This window comes from Lonchura striata, chromosome 3 (genome assembly GCF_046129695.1).
Source record: "Lonchura striata isolate bLonStr1 chromosome 3, bLonStr1.mat, whole genome shotgun sequence".
In the NCBI taxonomy this organism is placed as follows: Eukaryota; Metazoa; Chordata; class Aves; order Passeriformes; family Estrildidae; genus Lonchura; species Lonchura striata.
Window position 1 is genome coordinate 60,007,470 of NC_134605.1, and position 22,418 is coordinate 60,029,887.

The 22,418-nt window shown below is 40.2% G+C and overlaps 1 protein-coding gene across 22 annotated transcripts in view; it reads left to right on the forward strand.

Moving 5' to 3' along the window:
* The first annotated feature begins 1,281 nt into the window (after window positions 1-1,281).
* EPB41L2 (erythrocyte membrane protein band 4.1 like 2) overlaps window positions 1,282-22,418 on the forward strand; it is a 111,155-nt gene continuing 90,018 nt past the window's right edge. For 21 of the 22 annotated variants that reach the window (XR_002466362.2, XR_013339721.1, XR_002466361.2 and 18 more), the window contains exons 1-2: window positions 1,282-1,386; window positions 5,052-5,130. The gene's annotated coding sequence lies outside the window, so the exon portion shown is untranslated. The remainder of the gene's footprint in view (window positions 1,387-5,051; window positions 5,131-22,418) is intronic. The other variant, XM_077782209.1, reaches the window with a different exon arrangement.

A 22,418-nucleotide genomic window follows, 5' to 3' on the forward strand; every position in this document is an offset into this window, starting at 1 on the left:
GCTATGTTACATGACATCACACAGAGATTTTTGAGAAAGCAAACTTGGTATCTTACAATTTTTTCAAAATTCTGTAAGGAACAGTCAGCAACCTCAGTCATGATCATGTTCCCTGACTTCTAATTTTCCTAGAAATTACACAGGGATTACATATAAAATGACTCATTTTACTACACAGCTGTGCTCCATAGTAGAAAAATCTATTCTATGCACTGTAAAAAAGGCATGACCTGGTACACATGAAGGTTAGGCAAGAACTCTGTGGTTAACTTTAGGTTATAATGCAGGAAAGGGGTGAACTTGTACAGGCAACATATATGACGTGCTGGATTTTGCAAAATCAGTGTGACTGCACACAATGTAAATAATTTTCTGTTTCCATAGCACTCCCAGGGCCTGCAGCCTGTGCAGCACAGCAGTTGCCATGAGTTTTTCATATCCAGGCTTTTTAGCAGTCAGAATCCACAGACACATCCAAACACCATTAGAAAATGCAGGTTGTAAGGAGGCCTCTCACTTAACCTCCAGCTCAACACCAAGGCCAGCTGCGTGGTCAGTCCAGGTTGCTCAGGACTGTATCTGCTTGGGAGTGGAAATCCCTGTGGAACCCACTCCCACGGCCCAGCTGTCCGCAGCATGAGTAACTTTTTCCTTACGCCCTGCTCGATGCTCTCATTTCACCTCACTCCCGGTGTCCCTCAGGAGGACAGGGAAGCCCCTGGCCCCTGTTCTCGGCCAGGTCCCCACGCGTGCTGATCCTATCCCAGTCCGACCCTGCCCTTCCCGCACGGGAGGGTCGCTGCGGCCCCGCCCGCGGGCGATCCCGCGGGGCTCCCGGACGTGTCCGTCCCGACCGCGCGGGGCCGGCTGGCGGCGGCACCTGCCGGGGGCTGCGGAGAGCCGGGGGGGTCAGCGCCTCCCCTCCGCGCCCGCGGTGCCGCAGGAGCTCATTCCGCTCGGAGGCACCGCGGGACAGCGGCAGCGTGCCGCCCTGCCTGGACTCGCCCGGGGCCATGGCTTGCCGGCGGCGCTGCCGGACAGTGTCTCTCCGGTGCGAGGCCGGCGCTGCGGCGACGCCCCCGAACCCGTCCCGGCCCAGAACCGCAGCCCCGACGGGCAGCGGCCGCTGGAAACGGCCCAGGAAGGGCGGGCGGGGGCGATGCGCTCCCGCGGAGATTGACGGCTGCGCCAGCCAATGGCGGCGCGGGTAGCGCGGGGGCGGGGCCAGGGCGGCCCGGCCGGGAAGGGACGGGGCGGGGCGCGGGGGCGGGCGGGGCGCGGATTGGCCGGGGGGCGGGGCCGGCGGGGTTTTCTCCCGGGCTGGGCTGACGGCCGCGGCCGGGAACTTCGGGAGCGTGCGGGCGCCGGTGGCCGTGCGGGCGGCAGGTACTGGTGGGAACGGTCCCGAGGGAGCGCGGCTTACGCCGGCAATGGGGAGCGGGGGATGGCGGGGCGGAGGGGGTCGGGCAGCCACAGCGCTGCGCTGGGGGCCGCTTTGTCGCGTATCCGTCGCCGTTTTCACTGGTCCGCTCCGCTGGTTGTGGGATGCGGAGGCTGCGGGCGGGGCCGGCCCGGTCGATCGGGTAGAGCGGCCCCCTCCCTCCCGTCTTCCTTCCCTTCTTCTGTGCCGGCCCCGAGTGGCGGCGGGGCTGGCGGGTGGGGGCTGTCAGCGCGGCGGCCGGCAGGGGGCGGCAGCGGCCCCCAGGACGCGCGTCCGGGGGTGGCGGGGGCGAGCGGCCCCGAGCCGCAGCCTGTCCGCCCCGGGCGGGCAGCGGGGCGGCTGGCGGGGCCGGCTCCTCCCTCCCTTTTCCCGCAGCCTTGGGCGCTGGTCCCGGCGAGCCGAGCCGTGCGGGGCCGCGCCTCGCCGCTCGGTTCCAAGCCTCCCTCGCGGGGCTGCCGGCGCGGGCAGTGCCGCGCCCGCCGCCTCCGGCCGCGGCTCGGCGCACCCGGCCGGCGCTGCGCGGATCCCGCGGTCCCTGCCGTGCCCGCAGCTGCCGCGCTCCCGGCTCGCCCGCCTCTCATCTGGGGCCACAAGGAGGGGGTGCTTTTCCCGACAAAATCTGTCCCGCTGGCTGTTGGTGCCTTTCCCGCACCCGTCGCGTGAGTGCTGCGGGAAGAGAAGCGGTTGGTTTCCTAATTCCCGTCCTCTCGGAGCACCACTCCTCTCCTCCTGATAGCTTCATCTGTTTGCATCTTGGGCTGTGCCTTTCTTTCGTCTGGAAGTTAGCAACTGCAGAAAAATTAGCTAAATAGGCCCCCGCACTGAGGCTGTTTGCCAAGAATCGGGTAGGGAGTGAAATCGGGGAAGACTTCACATCCCTAATTTCCCTTCCCTTACGGATTAGGGTAAAAATAAGTGTAGAATCCTCTTACATGGTTTGTATCTACTGTTTTAAAATAAGGCTTCCTTTCAAGATGTGACGACTCAACCTCTGAGCATTATGCACTGAGATCTTTAAAAAAAGTTTTTTATTTATAAATTTAGGTCCAAAGTTCTTTTCCTATTATTGTTCTTTGTAAGGCTTTGATTACAATATTCTGAAGTCTGAATACACTCAAAACAGCTGTTAACAGTGTGGTAAAATTTTTTTAGTGTGCAGCGTTCTTCCCCAGGCAAAGATCCCACTGAGTTGAACTTAATCCCTTTTGATGTTAATAGTGCTGTCCACACATGTGTGTGGCTAGAAGGATTGTTGATTGACGTGAAGGGAGTTCTTTTGAAGGTTTGTCAGTGTAATGATTATGATTTCCACCTTCCAAAAAAAAAAAAAAATCACTGCCAGAGAACAAGTAATAGCCAGCTAAAGTAAACTTAAGGTGCTTTGATACCAGTAATAACTAGCAAGCAGTTGATTTGCTGTGTTTTTTACTTCTTGTAGAGCTCTCCAAGACTTTATTTAAATGACATATTCTATATTTGCTTTAAAGTACATATATTCATTTTCTTAGCTTTATGGCCTTCTTTTCTGTCTGCTGTCATGGGTACTTCCAGAGTGTTAGCGAAATGCAACAAGTATGGCTCTACAGAATTTAGCCTTCAGCAAATTCTCATTAACTTGTGTGTGTCCAGTCCTGCAGAGGTTGAAGTGAGGAAATGCTTCTTTGCGAGACTGTCTAAAAGAAAAGCTATGTCCTTTAGCGTCATGCGTTGAAGAGCAGAAAAACGGAGTCCCTAAGTTACAGCGCCAACCAGTTACAGAACAGAAGCGGTTTGGTGGCACCCTGGGTTACGCAGCAGCAGCCCTGGAAGGGTATTCAGCAGAAGCGCTCTGCTTCAGCTGCTGCTCTCCTCCCTTACAAGTTTCCATTTCTGCTGGCCATGCTGCTTTCTGTCTGCTCTTGACCTCTTGGTGGGAAGTTGAGCTGCCTTCTTTTGACAAAACTGAAACGTTCTGCTGAGTTTCATTACCTTTGGGCTTAGCAAATTACTTTCCCTTCAGTGTTTTCTGAGGGTATTGATCTCAAAAATTTCTGCCAACAGTTTGTGCCTGTGGTAGATGAGCTTGCAGTGTTAAAATATAATTTAAATGGTCTAGACAAGACTTCCATAAATATTCATATTCTCTTTGCGCATTTGTTGATAGTGGAGAAGAGGGGGAGTTCAAACTTCTTATAACATCCAGGGTTGTGTGACATAAACTTCCAGGCTTCATTCATGTGGAAATAGACCTTTTGTTCCACTTCTACTTGGATAATTTTCCAGTGACTGCAGTCAATTAATACATTTTTTTTAGATTCAAGGGCCAACACAGGTAGCATTCTGAAGCTAGTTTGTCTTCCTGAATTTCTAATGGGGATTCAGTGTCAGCACTGAGGAGCTCTCATTTAGAGAAGGTAACCTGAAGAATAACTGTATTACTTCTAGTAGCCAGTATGATTGGAATCAGTTTGTAAGTGTGGATCTAGGCAGAATATTCCTTTTTCATGGGACCAGCTCCCACATTGTGCTTTAAAGATGAAGAATGTGGATCATAGGTGGAGAATAGAAAAGTGTTCTGGGAAGTACGGACATGTAGAGGAGGTATTTTGGGTTGTGATAAATAATTTGGACGTACATTCTATTTAAGATGATGTTCAAAAAAATCAAACTAGGTTTATAAGCAATGTTTAAAATATATAACAAGGTAAAAAATTATGTAGTTGGTGGTTGTGGGGTTCCTTTTTGAACTGGCATTTCCTTTTGGCCTTAATCTGGGAAGTATATTTTAATACAAAAGATTGATCTATTTTAGGATTAAAAAGAAAGAGAACAAAATAAAATGATGATAGGTATACTTGTTACATGGATGAGAGCTATGAAAGTATTCACTGGCAGAGAAAAAGGATCTAAATTGTTTATGTTTTTAATAGTTGTGCCTGTAATGTGTAGCTCTACTCTAATTTTTGAAAGACGAAGTTTTCTGCATTTTAGCTTACTGTGTGTAAGTTTCAGTAGGTTAAAAGTCATTTTACTAAAGATTGTAGGTTGTAATATATTTGCCACTAGATATTTCTAAAGCAAGGTTGAATACCTTCCTGAGGAAGATGTACTAAGTCGAACTGTGGTTTCATTCTGGAGTTGGCCTTAAATAGGTGGAAGTGAGGAGAGGGAAGGTAGGCTGTCTTCCTCATTGCAAGCAAAATTAACCCAAGAAAAGCAGTGTTGGAAAACTCTTCATTGTGTACTCGCACAATGGGTGGACACAGGAAGGAGGATGGGAGCAAGAAAAGGGGATGTGGAAGCATCCGATTGTTGTAATCTTGGCTATACAAGAAGTCAAACTGCATTGTAAGGGGTTATTTCTGGCCTTCTATTTTGAAAGCAGACTACTTTAAAGTTTAAAGGGTGTTAGCTTTTAAAATAAACTGCCACACTTCTATTTTGTTAAGAGACAAAAATCAAAGTGCAAGTTAAATGATTTGGTGCAGGGTTTCTTTCTCTTTGTCAGGGTGTTAACATTTTTCAAAATGTTTATTATTTTATCACTGTTCAATTTCACTTATCTGGTTTTCTAATTTATTTGGTGGGTTAATTTTTTGCTGTTAGGTGACTCTTAATTATTCCCTTACAGGCAAGCAAGATACTGTGCTGTTATCCCATTGTCATAGTTGATTTCACTCTACAAATCAAGATTCCTACTGAAGTGAAAGGTAATTTGTGGTTTATTTTTTTAGATCAGAAGGTTCATTGTATGAATTTACTGAATAGGCAGCCTTTTGTGTTCTGTTTTAGGTTCCCATTTACTTTAGCTATTGATGTGATAAATTTACATGGCCTGAGTTGTCAGTTTTGTGATAGTATATAGAAAAGAACATCTAGATGATACAGTAAATGTTTTGACTTCTACTTAAGAACTCTGTGGTGTGCACTCTTCCGTGAAGGTAATTTTGCTGGTAAAAATTTCTTCCATAGACTTCACCTTGTCTTTGAGAACTTTGTAAAGATTTACAGACTAAGTGAAGGCCATATCAACAGAATATTGATAAATTACTATTGGTAATCCAAAAATAGCTGTTTTGTTTGGCTAGTGAAATAAGGAAGGTATGTTCCATGTATCCTATGATACATGGACTTGCAGGTAGTGCAGGTGGGACAACTCAGCAAGAATGCAGGTTTAATTATTTTAATAGACTTGGGGTAAAAGGTTTTTTCAACTTGCTGTAGTGTCTGATGTCTTAGAGGCACTACACAAACATTGCATTACAACTCTGGGTTGGTGTTGTAAAAGAGAATGTCGGATGCCAACCCTTTGCTGTGCACATCACAGCTGACTTTGATGGCATAATGTTTTCATGACTGCACTAAAGTATGGGATGCTTTTGAGGCCTGACTTCAGTGAAGCTGTCCTCTTGTGTGAAAACTGATGTCTCTGCAGATTCTCAGAAGCAGGTAGTAGTAGTTTGCTTGTGTTTCTTATATTGGATTTTTTTTTTCTCAAGGAGATAAGGTACTACTACTGTTCATCTCTGGAGTGTTTTTATTAATAGTAGTATGGCTCATCAGAGAGTTCTTGTAAGGAATTGCAGGAAGAGCCTCTTTTAAAACTGGTGACTTGTCAGTGTCTAGGGGGTTAACTGGGTGTTTTACTTGATATTATATCTACCATAGGACACATATTTGTCTGTATCCTGGTTTCTCTTCCCTGTATTCTTTCTGAAGGGTGTGATAAAGCCTGTCTTTTAGCTTACCTTGCTATTACTAAGTCACGCAGCCTATGTGCTCTGTAAGATCATTTTTAGAAGATCTTGCCATTGAGTAGTAAAATAGGGTTAGCTAAGGACAGTTTAAAGAGAACTGTGGATTGCCATGGTCCTCCAGGCTTGAATCTTCCCTTTTACTTCTGACATTGTCTATGTGGTTTTCTGTTTGCTAAGCAGTAGCTCTGGAAAACTGTTTAATAGGAAAAGACACTCAGTAACCAGAAAATAAAAATAGACTCAAAAAAAACCCCAAAAAAACACCACAACAGAAAACCAAAACAACCCCACAGACTCTCTGAAAGATTAGTTTCATCTTAAATTGCTTGCACTGATGACAAAGCAGAGTTTAACCAAATATTTATTGTTGAAATTACTCTCTAACTAGTAGTGTTGTACAGCTAAATGTAACACCAGATTTTACTGTAATTTGCTGCTATCCCCTTACTGTGGGTAGAGAAGTATAGACTATAACTGTGGTATTCTTTATAGTGGCCTGGATAAGAATTTGACTACAACATTTTAAGAACACAGAATGTTATTAAGAGTATGGAAAGCTTCAGGATGTATTTAAAATGCATGATGTGATGTGCTGTCTTACCACAATGGAAAATTAGAACAGCTTTTTCTAATTTGAAATACTCAATTATCCTGTATATGGGACTTAAAATATATATTCTTAATTCAAGTTTTTGAATTCATACTGGGCAGATCCTTGAATTCATACTGATTCAGCATGTATCCTCCTACTTCTGAAAATCAAACAAAAATTAAAATTTGGTGATAAAAATGTGCTTGGGTTTCACATTTGTTGAAACACTTTTATTGCTTCCAGTTACTCACAAAAGCAGGGATTCATCAATTAAAATATCTCAGAATATACTTAGTATGTCCTACAAACTTCTTTGAACATTTCAGTTTTGGATCTGAAACTTTCGATTTCCAAACAGTGTTTTGTACTTTGTAGACATTATTTGTAAACAATCTTATTTGCTGTTTCCTCAGCTGAAAGAAGTTGTTTTATCCCATTTGGCTTCTCCTTTTGAAGTTGTACTTAAAAGCTCTGTTTAAATAATACTTTAACTGCTGCTGTTTCATCATCAAGCAATTAAAGAAGTATGCCCCGTATATCATTGATCTTCTCTTCAAGGACTGAATCCTTTTTTCTTGTATGGCTTTTTTGAGACTTTTCCTGGTAGAGTATTTCATTATTTGACCACAAGTCTGAAATAAACCTAGTGGCTGGGAGGGAAGGAGGTGGAGGGAGGGTGGACAGAGTAGGGAACCTACAACCAGAACCCAAGAATGCTGTAGCATTAATTTTCAAGTCCATGTGTTGTCTTATGGCTGCCTTGTCCCCTCTGTAGAAAACACTTATCAAAGATTATAATATATTGTGGTTAGAGGCAGTTGCTTGAAACAAGGCTGGGATTGCTACATATCAGTGTTACTGCTCCTTCTTTACAAACCCCAGTTGTAAGTGATTTTAGTATTAAACCTGTTTTGGACCTCTAATTATCTCATTAGTTAACTTAAACTATTGGGTATTTGGCCTCACTTTCCCAGTGTGCTTTCTTGACTCTGTGTGTGCTTAAGAATGTATTGCAGAGAGCAATTAATGCTTAATGAAACTTGTGCTCTCACAGATTTATTTTTTTTTGTTCCCACCCCTCCCTGCTACCCTTGTATTTGCTTATACTGAGACCATTGTATTTCCAAGCATGTTGAATATTTTTTTATTCTGAAGGGTAAAACATGTTTCTGAAGGCTGATATTTCATAGTCTCCAGACTTTTTACTATTTTCAATTAGTAAGGTGAAACATGTAGCATATTAAAACATTATAGGTTTTTGTCACTTCTGGATTTAGTCCTAGTGTTCAGAAAGTAAGGATGCTATTTAAGTGCCATGGCATAAATGCAGAATAATGACTTGGTGTTGAGGCTGAATATTTGAGGGTTTTTTGGGGAAAAGTTTACACTATCACCAGCACATTGTTCTTGTACTGTAGAAGAAATTAAACTATGTAAAAGTGAAGTTAGGAATACTGCAACCCTGTGTTGTAGGTGAGAAAATTCTTGGACGAAAGGCGCCTTTTCCATAGAAGTGCTCTGTAAAATGAACTCTGTTGCGAGAGTTCTATGTTTAAAAACTTAATCCAAAACAAAAACGAAATTGTGGTACACAACACAATAAGAAATGAGTGTTCCAACTTTGGCCACATCACCATGCCACTCCCCCCATCTTGTTTTAAAAAACGACACCTATAACATTGCTGCCCCCTTCATGTTCCCTCATATGCTCATTGGTTTTAGCAAATTTAGTAAAAGGTACATGATTCTACATTCTGCTTTCATCCTTAGACCATTACAAGTTCAGGAATCCAAACAGAATATTTGCAGTCTTAACTAGACACCAGGTATTAAATGTGAGACAGTTACCACTGAAGGAGGAGTTTTTACAATTTTAGCCCTGATATGAAAGGATGACTAGAAGCTGCTTTAGTTCTTGTCTCTTGTGTATTCTGGACTTCTGTTCCTTTTGTTTCAAAAAAGCATAATGAAGCTCTATAGAGACACCCACACATTAACTGCAACATACTTTGCCTGAGCTGATTTGTTTGAAACATCTAAGAAATCTAAGTCTATGTCATGAGGAATCATGAGATTTGATATACTGGACTAAGAATTAAGAATTTCATTTATTGCTTGCAATTGGATTTTTAAAGGCCGGTGTGAGAAAGGTAAAATATGTTCCCAGTATATTGGGAGCAAGTTTGCTTCAACCATTTTCTTGCCTTGATAAAAGTGCAGCTTTTTTGCATTTTTCAGATATTTTGCTCAATTTCCCTGATTTTTGATTAAAAAAATTCTTAAATTGTATTCCAAGGCAACACCTAGTATGAAACTGGTTGGCTTACCATAAAATTACTCAGTGGTGGTACATCATGTCTTGGATAAAGGGTGAGACGTGCTGTACATAGCATGTTAACACTTTGGAATGGGACCAGATGAAAACAGCTTTTATTGGGTGAACTGTTTAGTCACTGTCATGAGCCCTGATTTTCTGTCTTGAAATAACTTTTCTCCATAGACTGTTGAATGATGTGGGAAGATTAAATTGCCTGGTGTAGTCACTTGCAATAAAAGAGGCAAAAAAGCTAGTATGTTGTGGTCCACATGTTAAGCCTATCGAAGTCAAAATCAACCTGCTTCATTCTTTTACTGCTGAATGACCTTTGCTTGTTTGTAAAGGATACTCAATTAGGAAGAAGTCTGTGGATCCTTCCTGTTCAGAAGCTCACAAGGCTCTTTTTATTTTACTCATATTTAAAACAAGTCAGATTTTCTTTAATGATTTTGGTTAAATGTTTTAAGACTTGAACTAGTTATGCTACAGAGATTTTTCTGCAAGTGTTATTTTTAAAATTCTGAGTGGGTTTTCATGTTATATATTCCCAAGGTAACAACAGTACATGACTCTTGCTAGAAGGTTCAGTATGTAAGCAGTTAAACTAACAGCTTAAGACACAACAAATTATTTTATGTTCTGTGACTATTTTTAGATCTTTGGTTATGTCAAGAAGGTGAAAGCATAAGTGCTTATTTTGAGAAAAATGTGGTTTTCCTCTGCTAGTTAATTTTGGGTGTTAGATGATTTTTAAAATTTACCTGAAACAAAGCATTAGACAGGCATGTAAAAAAAAAAAAAGTAACTCGGGCAATATGTTTTTATGTGTGCCCTGGTAAACTGATCATGAAGGTAGCAACTCAAATTGAAGGAAAATAAAGTTAATATTATCAGAGATCTTATTTAATATAACTTAATTAATTGGTTAATTAAAAGTGGTTTCTGTAGCTTGTCAAATCTTGCTTGTTCTTTCATTGTACTCCTGATTTTCAGTAAAAAATGGAAGAAAGATGATCCCTGTGTTTTTGAGAAACAAAGTTGGTTTGTGTGGGTGTTTTTTATGGGTATAGAATTTTTGATTTATTTAAGAGAAGAGCAGCTTCTGCTGACTGATATCAGGTTATGCCTCCCACCAGCTTGTTGTAACCAGTCCCTTATCGCCTTTTATTGGCACTATATGTGATTATGGGCAGACTGTGGTGTGGCTATGAGGCATTCTAAAGAAGGTCTAGGAAGGAAATTCCTCAGTTTTGTGTTCCCATTGGAAAAGTCCAAACCATGTGCTGCTGCTCACTTACTTCCCCCCCCCCCCCCCCCCCGCCTTTTCCCCTTTGTTGGATAGAGAGGCAAATTGGAAGCACAAAAGGTAGAGATTGTGGGTTGAGATAAGAACAATTTACTGGAAATAGCAATGAAATAAGAAAAGGAACAGTAAGAGCAAGAATATTAATAACGGTGTATGAGGGAGGTGAACGAGTCACATCTGAGTGCTCACCAGGCTGGGCCTGGTGAATAGCTGACTGTACTACCATGCTACAGGATGCAGAAGGGATTCCTTCCCCTGTCCCCAGAGAATGATGTGAGGTGATATCGAATAGTCTTTGTCTCCTGGTGAGGCTTCCTCTTGGCTACTGTAAAAATTAACCCTGTTCTTGCTTGAACCAGAACATTATCCTCCCCTTAGTTGATACTATTTATGTCATGCACAAATTCTATATATGTACATATATATATACACACACACAAGAACAGATATAATTTCAGCAGTCAATTGCTGTCTCTCCAAGGTGTCCATTGAGTTAATTTGGTCCATGACTTTGGGATCTCTACAATCTAGATGTCTTCCAGGGCAGGAGGGCTGGTGTGCTGCTGGGTGGTTGTGAGCTGCATCAGGAGCCTCATGTATCTGGAGCAGACCATATTCATTGCCCATGGTAGTTATGGCAGTGTATAGAGTGGCAGTGCCATTCAGCAGCCTGTGTTATGAAAGTCAACATTACAGACTGTTCTCGCCCAAAAATCAAATCCCTTTGAGGTACACATTGTGTTTCCCCATCCCTCTGCATTACTCAGCAACTTCTCAAATGAAAACAGTCACACAGACAGGTTGCCTTTGCTATAGGCAATCCAAACTGATATTCCCCAAATGCACCACGGAGACTTCATCCCCTTCTATGGTAGGTGGGGGTTTTGGTTGGGCAGGACCTGCTTGATTGCTGGAGCCTCTGAAGTTAACTAAACCAGGCAGCCTTTGCTGAGTGTGGATTCCAGTGTTCGAAGGCCCCATCACCCACTGCTTTCAATGTGGTTTCTAACATCCATTGTTCTGTTCAATTTTCCCAGAGGCTGGCACATGATTGGGAATAGGGTGCACCCACTCAGTTCTGTGCTCTCTGGCCCAGGTGTCTGTCAGGCTAGTTTTGAAATGAGTCCTGTTGTCTGGGTCAGTTCTCTGTGGTGCTGTGTTGCCAAGGACAAGGCCGAAGATGGTGTTTGGGGAAGTAGCATCAGGCACAGAGTGTGTATCCAGCCATCCAGGGGTTGTTTCCACCACTGTAAGCATGTAGCACTTGCCTTAGTGGGTTTTTAGCAGTGTGATGTAGTTGACATGCAGGGCCTCTCCATATTTCTCTTTCAGCCATAGTCCACCACACCACAGAAGCCTTACCTGCTTGGTTGCAGCCCATATTTCACCATTATGGATTACTTGGGACATAGTGGTTAAGTCTACCCCTCAGTCACAAGCCCATATGTGTGTTGTATTGCTTCCCTGATGATGTGAGGCATGATGGACCCACTGAGCTAGAAATTACTCACCTTTTTGTTGCCAGTCCATATCCACCTGAGACTCTTTAATCTTGGCAGCTTGATCTACCTGTCTATTGTTGTAGTTGTAGTGTTCTTTGGTAGCCCAGCTCTGGGTACATGTGCATCTATGTGACATACTTTTATGGCCAAATTCTTCACCTAGGCAGTGATATCTTGGCAAGTTTCAGCAGCCCAGATGGGTTTCCCTCTGTGCTGCCACTTGACCTTTTTCCATCATTTGCTGCCATACGTGAGTCAGTGTGGAGGTAGAACATTGGCCATTTCTCTTTCTGCAGTATCTAATGCCTGCTGGATTGCTTTCAGCTCTGCTCTCTGGCTTGATCCACCTTGTTGCTCAATAGCTTCTACAGTTTGTTGTGTAGGATTTCATGTGGCAGCTTTCTGTTTTCAATGTGTGTCAGGAACTGACAATAAAGAGAGTGTGTTGCTTTTCATTTTCTGATGGTTGATTATATGATAGGGCTTCTTCAGCATGTGGTACCTTCTCCTTTGATGATGATAGTCTGAAATTTTTGTATTTGTGCCAGTTCTTGCTGACTTCCGAGATCCCTGGGTGATTGGGGATTCTTATTTCATCTTACTGTGTGATCAACACAGCTTGCCTACTTTATGTTGTGTCAGTGACATGATGTGTGGCTGGGACTTTCCCTTTGAACATTCAACCCAGTGTTGGCAGCTGGGGTGCCAGAAGAAGCTGAGCTTCAGTGCCAGTCACTTCTGAGACAGCTCAAACTCTTCCATAAACTGCTGGTATCTCAGTTGGAGAGTAACAGGCCTGGGATCCTTGGCATCCCTGACTGCAGAAATCATGGCCTTATCCTGGGTGCTTTTTTGCCAGACACTTCAGGAAGGACCTTTCTCCCTGGCTGCAATGTAAAGCACATTTTTCACATCTTGTCCTTTCCTGGCTGACCCAAGGGCTACTGCATGAACAATCTCTTGTTTAATTTGTTCAAAAAGCTTGTTGTTGTTCAGGACTCCACTTGAAATCATTCTTTTTCTGGGTCACTTAATTGATAGGATTTACAATCTGTAATCTGGAATATGCATGTTCCAAAAATCCACAGTGCCTAGGAAAGCTTGTGTTTCCTTCTTGCTGCTTGGTGAGGATATAGCTACTATTTTGTTGACCACATCCACTGGAATCTGACAATGTCCATCTTGCTGTTTTACTCTTAAAAACTACTTTCTCAGATGGTTCAGGTATAATATTATATAGGTAAAGTATTAGTTCAAGTACCTAACTGGTACTTGAAAAGCTGTGTGGAAATTCTCTTACTGAGATTTTTGGGTGTTGCAGAGGTTTAAGTAGCTCTCTTTCATGACAGAACAGTTAACTTGGTTTTAATCCAGAAACAAAGTTGGAAAGTTTTGCAGTGTATATGTCTTTAATAAAACTAAAGAGAAACAAAATCATAGAATAGCAAATTTGTCATATGTCAAATCAATGCTTCATGAATTTTAAATATTAGAACAGCAAGATTCTGCTGTAATGGAAATTCTACCTTACCATTTTCCTAATTGTTTGCTTTTACTAGGGTATTAGCACTTTTATAAAAATGAACTGCCATTTGATTTTTTTACAAGCCTAAAGTTACAGTTATTTTCATTTTTTCAGTAACATAAAGTAAAATTACAGAATTTTTAAAACATGTGTTTGCAGAGCATTATTAGCCTGATATAGTATGTAAATTATGATAGCACAGAGGGAAGATGTAACACTGTGTAGGAGTGAATTGGAATTGGGGATACTTGGGATGTTTCTGACTATGATTCATTGTTTCTTTGTCTGGTTTGGAGAGCTTAGAGTGTGGCTTTTGTACCTTTGATCATGTCTATCTTATATGTGCAAACATTTGAACAGCAAATTTGGTCACTAGCTAGATAGTATTGAAGAAGAAAGAATTAATAATTTTGAGCTAATTGAAGTAGTCATATCAGTGGGCAGGTCTGTGTCCATGGATCATGCTTTTGAACTATTTGCTCCTATTGTGGAACCTTTAAAAAGAAAAATGCACTTAGGAGGCTGAGTATCTCTAGTCTGTATGGAGGTTGTGTTAAGCAACAGAAGTTGGGTTTTCATTTTCATCAGTAGATGTACTGTTGCATGGTTTTTTCCCCTCTCTCCTCCAGTTTATAATCTAAAGGTGTGGTTCACTGTATTTTCTCCACTTCACCCTTTCAGCTCCAAACAAGCCTTTTGTAATCTCTTCTCCCCACTTGATTTTCTTCTGTTCTTTTTTGGTTTCCCCTTGAATTAAAGTAAACACTTGTTGTTTACAAAGTTCTGTGCTGCTAAAGAATTGAAGATGGCTTTTGCTCTGCTAGTTATCGCTAAAGAAACATTTGTAGTGAGTTAAGAGTGGTCTGATGGTTACATGCTGTGAAGTTATGCAAAGCTTTTGGTCTTTGATGCGAGTAGTAAAATGTTACTTGATCCACAGCTGTATTTCTAAAATACAGCGCTATTTTAGCATGGAAGGCTTCTTGTTGCTTTATGTGAAAGTGATCACATTCGGGGCTTTAGCTGGAATTGAAGCAGTCACCTCAGAATACATTTTGAATACATATTGATGTAATGAGATAATCTAATACAGGCCTTACATCAAGATGGTTGTAACATCTTATGTAGAATAAAGCTAAGCCTAATATACTCTCATATTCAGTCAGTCCTTCTGACCTGTTCTTCTGAAAAGAGCTGTTGCTCCTTTTACCCCCCTAGACTAAAGGAGTTGCCTGGCTGGCTATTAAGGTGTATCTTCCTTTGCATGAAAAATCTGTCAGTTTTCTGACCTGTCTTTGTACTTGAAAAGCACTGCCATAGGCTGTGCTTACTTATCAATAGTATACATCAGTTCACATGACAGAGCTGTCTTTGCTGATATCCTGAAGGTTGGTAATTCTGCAAAGGGCTTGAATAGCCTGCAAGGATTTTACCAATAAATTCAGTGCTTTTCAGCCAATGGAGTACTACTGTATTCAGTTTTCAAGTTTTTTTCTCTGATTAGTTTGTAGTTATTGTTTGGAATTATTTTTGTGCTTTGTTGTATTGCTGCTCTTCTTCAAAATAACGCTTGCAAATTTTAGCATGGAAGTTTTGAAGAACTGAACAGAAAGATCAAACTCTTCAAACTCTTAGCTTGCTGTTACACAGGGAGAAGTGATAACAAGGGAAAAGTCACTGCATGTAGACTGCATAGTTACAGAGATCCTGGGCTTTGACTTCTACTAACTTTCCATTTCTGATTGCTAAAGAGGGCTTAACTTTTGGGCTGAGAACTACAAGAAAAGGAGGAATCTAAAGCAGCCTTTTTTTTCCTTTGGGTCACCTGTTTTTTTTCTGCAGCCTTTTGTACTCTGGTAGGATAAACTGTTCTTATTTTGCCTAATGGGTTAATGCCTGTAGTCCTTTTCTCTCACAGCTGGTGTGAGAGAAAAAGGCTTTGTGGCTGTTTTTCGAGCTTCATAGTACAAGTGGTGATACTTAAAGGTCTGACTCGGAGCTAGTTGCTGAAGAGCATAAAGAAGAGAAAGTGAGGAGTAATCAAACTTACAGTCTGAATAGAAGCAGCATTGCTGCAGGTTTGTGCTTGCAAGGCATTTGAGGCAGCATAGCAATGTGTGATCAGTGAAATATTGGTTTGTTTCCTGTAAATGGATTTTATTTCCTCTTAATATCAGGACGTTTTGACTTAAACATTTAATTTTGTCTATAAAGCTATAATATTTCTAAAACATCTTCAGTGATTGTTGTTGGTGTTGACTTAATACTCCTGTTTTTCTTATACAGTATTTAATTAAAGGAATTAATCTCTTCTGATTATGATACCATCATTGCCTACAACAATACTGTATTTTTAAACTGATCTCTCAGTTAAATCAGATCTTGCATCAAAATGGTTAGTGATTTTATAGAATCATTACTAGTGGTTCATACAAGGGAGGATGCTGAAATAAAGCAGTAAATAGGCATCTGGAAAATAACTTTTTGAGAAGAATTTAGTGTGATGAAAATTATGATTCTTTCATCCTCAAAATGTAGAGATGGGTATATTAAGAGATTTCTGAATGTTATATCATTATTTTCGTTTTGGTGGTCTTATGACTGTATTACCTATGTTTGCTCTGTAGTTTATATAAGCTCAGGACACCAGAGTGTTGTTAAGTGTGAGATGTCTCCTGATCTTTCAGAAGAGTTTGGGATGCCATTGAGAGTTCTAAATCAGATCTGGCAAATTCTTGTACTAAGATGTCAAAGACTCTTGACATTTTTCTCTTCCCCACAGAGTCTGAAAAATATCGTAACTTGATTTATATTTTTATTTTCTACCAAGTTAAGAGAATTAAGCAGCTTAAGTTCTACAAAGCCTGAAAGTGAACTTGTCTGATGTATTTTGTGTTAGATACTTCTAACATAGCCTACTGAACTTGGTATGTTCTTCAAAAGAATATATATGGAATTTGGCATAGTCAGTTCCCTGGGTGACACCAAAATGCTTTATATACTGTTTATATCTGAAGGTATTTCTGGCTAAGCCATAATTGCATTTTGAAACTGTCTATTAGTGTGCAGATTGGAAGTAGACAGACTATCCAGCTGTGAGTAAAGGTTATATTTTGATTTAGGACATGATACTTCTGTTTCCATGCACAACTGATGTGTTTGCTTGCTCAGTAAACTGCCACAAATTCTCTGTGACAGAGGACTACAGAAATGATGTCATGAGTTATTTGTAATCTGAGGAGTTGTTGCTGCCAAAATTTCAGGGTGACTCTCTGAAGTTTTGTGTTAGGGTATATTCATAACCAGTGTAAGCAGACTCAGTTTGAATACTTGCAAAACCAGCATGACTATTTGACCAAAATGGTCAAACTAGCAATTTGGGAGACAGAGTTGGGTTTTTTCAATCTACATCATCTTCTTTGCATTATTAGTTCATGCACCTGCAGCAGGCATAGCTTTCCAGCTCTTTTTATGTTCAGCTAACTATTGACATGTTTGAGTTTCAGATTCTTTGGGTTTAAAGCACAAATTAGTTTGTTTTCTGAACATGTAATGGTGGTGGATAGGGAGGAGGTGGAAGAAACCCAAAATGCAAACTTGTAAGTCCTCAAAGATGAATGAACTGGATTTAGCCATCCCATCTAATATCCACTGAAATTGTCTTACATTGCTGGATTTTCTTCTGCGAACTTATTTCAAAAGACTTTTAATAACAATAATACAGTAGTGAAAACAAGAGACAAGCAGTAGAATTTTTAGGTAATAATAATTTTTTCATGTATTTGAAATATTGTTCTACTCATGTTCTTTCTCATTTCTCCTCTTTTCATGCTCTTATGCTCCACTATACAATATTCAGTAATAGTTAGAAGTAGTAATATGGGAATAATGGCTTTAAATTGGAAGAGGATAGGCGTAGCTTAGATGTTAGGAAGAAGTTCTTTACTGTGGGTATGATGAGGCACTGGAACTGGTGGCTGTTGCCCAAGGATGTTGGGCATGCCCATCCCCAGAAGTGTTCAAGGCCAGGTTGGATGTGGCACAGGGTAACTTGGTCTGGTGGGAGGTATCTCTGCCCATGGCAGAGGTTTGAAACTTGCTTTTATGTCCCTTCCAACCCAAATAATTCTGTGAATACTGGAATACTAGCCTTTCAAAGCTAGTGATAACAAACATGTTGTTGAGCTGCTTGTAATACTCCTCAGCATTCATTTCAGGTTTACCTGAAAGCATCAGATCTTTCAATATTTAAAACGGAGTTGCAGTGGAAGAACTTATAAGGCATGGTCTTCCATGACTTTTTCAGGCTCTCCTTCATAACAAAATATCAGCTTTTTTCCCCTGTCACTTATAAATATTTGTTCTATCAGTACCTCTTTTTTTCATTTTCTTATATTTTTCCCTGACTATACTTGATGCCAAACCATCCAAATTATCACTAGATAAGTATTTATTTTGTGTGGTGGTAGGTGCTGACAGTAAAGCTAGTAAGGCAAATAAAATAGGTTTACTTATGGATTTATACTAGACACTCTTCACTAATTGGGATTTCTTTCTTACCAAACTGGCTTTGCATGTCCTATATAAATTAAGTATTAAGCTAAATTTGGTTAAAATTGACCATTGATCTTAAACATTACTAAAGGAGAATAACAAACAGGTGAACAGGCAGTTTGATTGCATAGATCTTCTTTCTATTGGAAACCAGGCCAACAACTGTAATGTTTCAAACAGCATTCTTGTTAAGAGTTCAAAATAATCTTTTCCAATCTGTTCTTAACACATGTGGTGATGATTGATATTTCTTGTTCTCAGTTTGATTAGATTAATAGCAGGCTTTCTGAAATCTTTAGCCCTTTTGTCTGCTTTTTACTTTTAAAAATGCTTAATACTTCTGGTAAAAGTGAGTGTTTGTAGACTGCCTTTTGCTGTCAGATGAAGTTTTGCTGCTATATAAGCTCTGTTGTTCATTGGGTCATAACATGATTTGAGTTGGAAAAGACCTTTCAGATTATTAAATCCAACTGTTAGGTTAAAACTGCCAAATCCACCACTAAACCATGTCCCCAAGCACTACATCTCCAAGTCTTTTAAATACTTCCAGAGATGGTGACAACCATGTCCTTAGGCAGCCTGTTTCAGCGCTGGCCATCCTTTCAGTGAAGAGATTATCCCTTCTATCCAATGTAAACCTCCCCTGATGCAGCCTGGGCCTGTATTGCTCCTGTCTTATTAGTTGTTATTTGGGAGGCAGATACTCATCTTGCTTGCAACCTCTGTTCCAAACACTACGTCAACTGTTTTCCTATATCCTCTCTAAGTTTTTATGTTCACACTGCTGAATATAATTTAGCAACTGAAGTTTCTGACAGCTTGTTATGAATGAAAGGTTTTATTTTCACCTTTCTTGCAAATAGGAAAAGATGTTAACTAGCAGAAGAATGTTTTAAGTAGGGAAAATACAGTTGTGATTATTACCTTAGTAACACTTAAGTAATTTGCTGGGTATCTTTCAGTACTTGGAACTCAACTCTGTTAGATCTAAATGACAACTGTTTCTTCTTTGAAATCCTTATTATGAAAGTAAGAGTTTTCTTAAGTGTTTTAATGCAGTTATCAGTATCTCCTTCACATTGTTTTTGCAACAGATCTGTTGAATGTGTTGTTAGCTACCTTTAGTTTTTCTTTAATGAAGAGTCTTTTGAAATTCTAGCCTTGGTTTGTGTAGTATTTTACAAGTATCACTCATAGTAGTATACTAAATAAATTACTGAACATTGCCATGCTACAGTAATGAAGTAAGCCTGAGAGTTTCAGCCCTGTACTGTTATTACTTGGTTCCCAGATCCACAAATTTACTTTCCTACTACTTTGGCCTTTTTAAGCAAAAGAAGCTATCCCTCAACTTATATATATCCAGATTTCTAATTAGACTTTGACTGGAAATTTTGTAGCAAACTTCCCTACTCGTCATTTTAAGCAAGGCATGCTATGATTCAAGTGTAAAACACCCTAATCAGGTGTTCCCTTGCTGTTTCCACCCAGGAGAGAAGCTACTAGTACAGCACACTGTGGAGTGAGCCCAGCACCAACTGGGACCATGTCCACCAACAAATCCAGCCCTCCAACATGTTTTGAAGTGTTTCATGAGTAAGACGAGGCAGAGACTCTCTTAGATTCCAAAACTTGTCCTGGTGATTGTCATCTGAGTTGCTAAGAAAATACAGAATATGCTTGATCAAATGAACCTGAGTATTTCAGTCAGAGAATTAACTGAGCTTCTTTTAAATGTGAAAGGCATGCTGTTTCTTTTTCTCTGGCCTTAAGCATGTGGGAAAGAAGATCATTTCTAAGCAAAGGGGAAAGGAAATTGTCTCATATTTATTAAATCCTTTTCCTATCAGGAAGTATGCATTAGGATTATATGCTTGGCAAGCAAGAGTACATATTTTGGCACATTTTTCTCTTTGTAACTCTAACAGCCTGCCAGCATTGCAGGCAACACTAGCAACAGTCTGTGTCCCAGACAGTTTTGATTATAAATCCCAGTCTCTGCAGCGGGGCTGAAAGGTCTATGGCAGTGGGTACTGTTTGGCCTCCTTGGCTCCTTTTCCTTCCCAAGTGCACTGGGGAAAGAGAGGGTAAGGGATAGATGGAGCAGGCAAGATTGTGGTCATGCTTCTGGTAAGTCCCTCTGCATCCTAGTTTAATAACCCCTGAATAAATATCCTGTGTAGGGTTGAGGAGAATCCAGGCTTGTTGTGATGGAGCCGATGGTCTGCAATCTAATTGTATCTGAAAGATCTCCAATAAACTATTGTTTGAGTGCACCAACCACCAGAATTACAAATAGCATTGCCCACACAGGCATTCCAGAAATTGTGGACAGTCTTTTCTTGGTTATCAAATGAAAAGTTAAAGGGTAAATATCTATTAAAGTTTTGTTAGGACCAAACATAATGTTGTGAACTTTAATCTTCTGTCAGTGCTCAGACCTGTATTACTGATTGTGCCATTTGAGGTAGCAGCGGCTTCCCCATTTACACAAGAATGAGGAAAAAATAGTTGAGCATTGTTATGTTTGCTGTGAACATTTTCTGTGAGAGTGATGACCATGCTGCTGAAATAAATTTGCATTGTTTAAATAAATAAAACTGAATTGTGAAGGGTGGTAAATGAAGAAGAGTAGATGTCCTTGTTTAGGAAATAGGCTGGATGTGCAACTATCCTTTGATTTTCAAGAAGAATTTAGTACCTTTAGTGCTTGTTTCTTTCAGATACTCAAAGTGATTACATAAACATGCTTAATAAAGTAGCCAAAGTGTTATGTTAATGCAGTTCTAGTGTTATGTCAACTTCTTGTTCTTCTAAGTCATTTGAATAGAATACAGTTCTGAAATTTTATGGGAATATTCCATCTATAAATCCATTTTACCATCATTCTATGGAATGAATAGACAGAGTAGCAAATAATGGAATTTCATATGTCTTTCCAACTTATGCCTTCAAGCAACTTTTATTGCATTTAAAACTTGTTTTAAATGTGTAAAGCTTACATATTAAAATCTAGGGTATTCCCTTTAATATTGAAATTAATGTTTTTAATGAATGGGAGAGAAATGTAGAAGGAATATTTTGACTAATTTTTGGATTGTAAACTGCTTTTATGCAGCAGTTAAGTTACATATTTGGGTTTTGGTTAGGACGGAAATATTTTTTTTAAAGCCAGCCAGTTTCTTCTAACACTAAAGAGATCTAAAGTTAGTATCTTAAAAAATGGAAGCTTATCTACTGACATTCTTTTTAACCTCATGTAAGCTATGTATTGAGGTCTGTTTTTATGGCATGTAAATTTCCTGTCTACCTATTTAGTTTTGTGAAATGCCTGACAAAAATTGTTGGTGCTCCTAGCCTAGTTTTATTATATTTCTTGGTCTGTGTTTTGATCTCAGATGTAGCTTTTTAAGTCTGGAACAAGGAAAGCTGAAGTTAAAAAGAGTGAAAACTTTGGTTACTGTGCACATAGAAGCTACTCTTTGTAATGCAAAGGAATTGGTTTAACAAAACAAATTATTTCTTTTACCTCAAGGGCAAACTGAAGTGCTGCCAATAAAAGGACTCTTGAAATAACTGCAGTTTTCCACACTTTCCCTGTATCTGCCTCATGTGAAGTGTTTTGTATCTTTTTATAATCAAGGTATTGAAGGAGACTTTGTCATGAAGATAAAGGAGGGTTGTTTTTTTTTTTAATTTATTATGGAATCTGAAATTGAGTTCATAACATTGGAAACATGTCAAAGCTGTTTCCTGAAGATACTTTACAAGACTAGATTTCTCTGTACAGAGATTCAAGAAGTGGATTCCCAAAGGCAGTACCACAACTTGTCAAGATTGGCCTTTACCTCTAGGTATCTGTCTTGAGTCAAAGATCCTGAATCTCATTTCTAAGGATGTGGTATTTCACAAGAGATTGTAAGCATAGGCAGGGAAAGAAAATGACATAATTTGTTACTATTTGCCTTAATTGTATCATATAGATAATTCAATGAGTTGGTGTTTATTAGGAGAAAAGTGTTATTGTGATTTCCCAGACTAAGTCTCTACTATGTGTATAGCATGAAAACAAACAGAAAGGTTTGATTGATTACTTCTTATAATTCTTTTGGCAGCTGCTCTCCATTTAGGAAGCTTTTGCCACTGTACCCAGTTCTGTATTCTGTCTTTTCCTTACCACATTAACAGACTGTTGCTTCAACTTTCTTCACACAGCCTACAGAAATACTGTCTCTTGTTTATTTCCATTTGCTGTTTAGGTGGCTTCTCCTTAAACAACATACCTGAAATAGTTCATTTTAGATATCAGCTGGGGAGTCACATATTAAACCAAAATTGTAATGAGCAGTTGTAGCCTTACTAGATGGTATGTAGTAGAAGAAGAAGGAACAGCCTTCTTCCAGGTAGGGAACTGCTGTTCATTCAGTTAGTTGAAAATTAGCTTG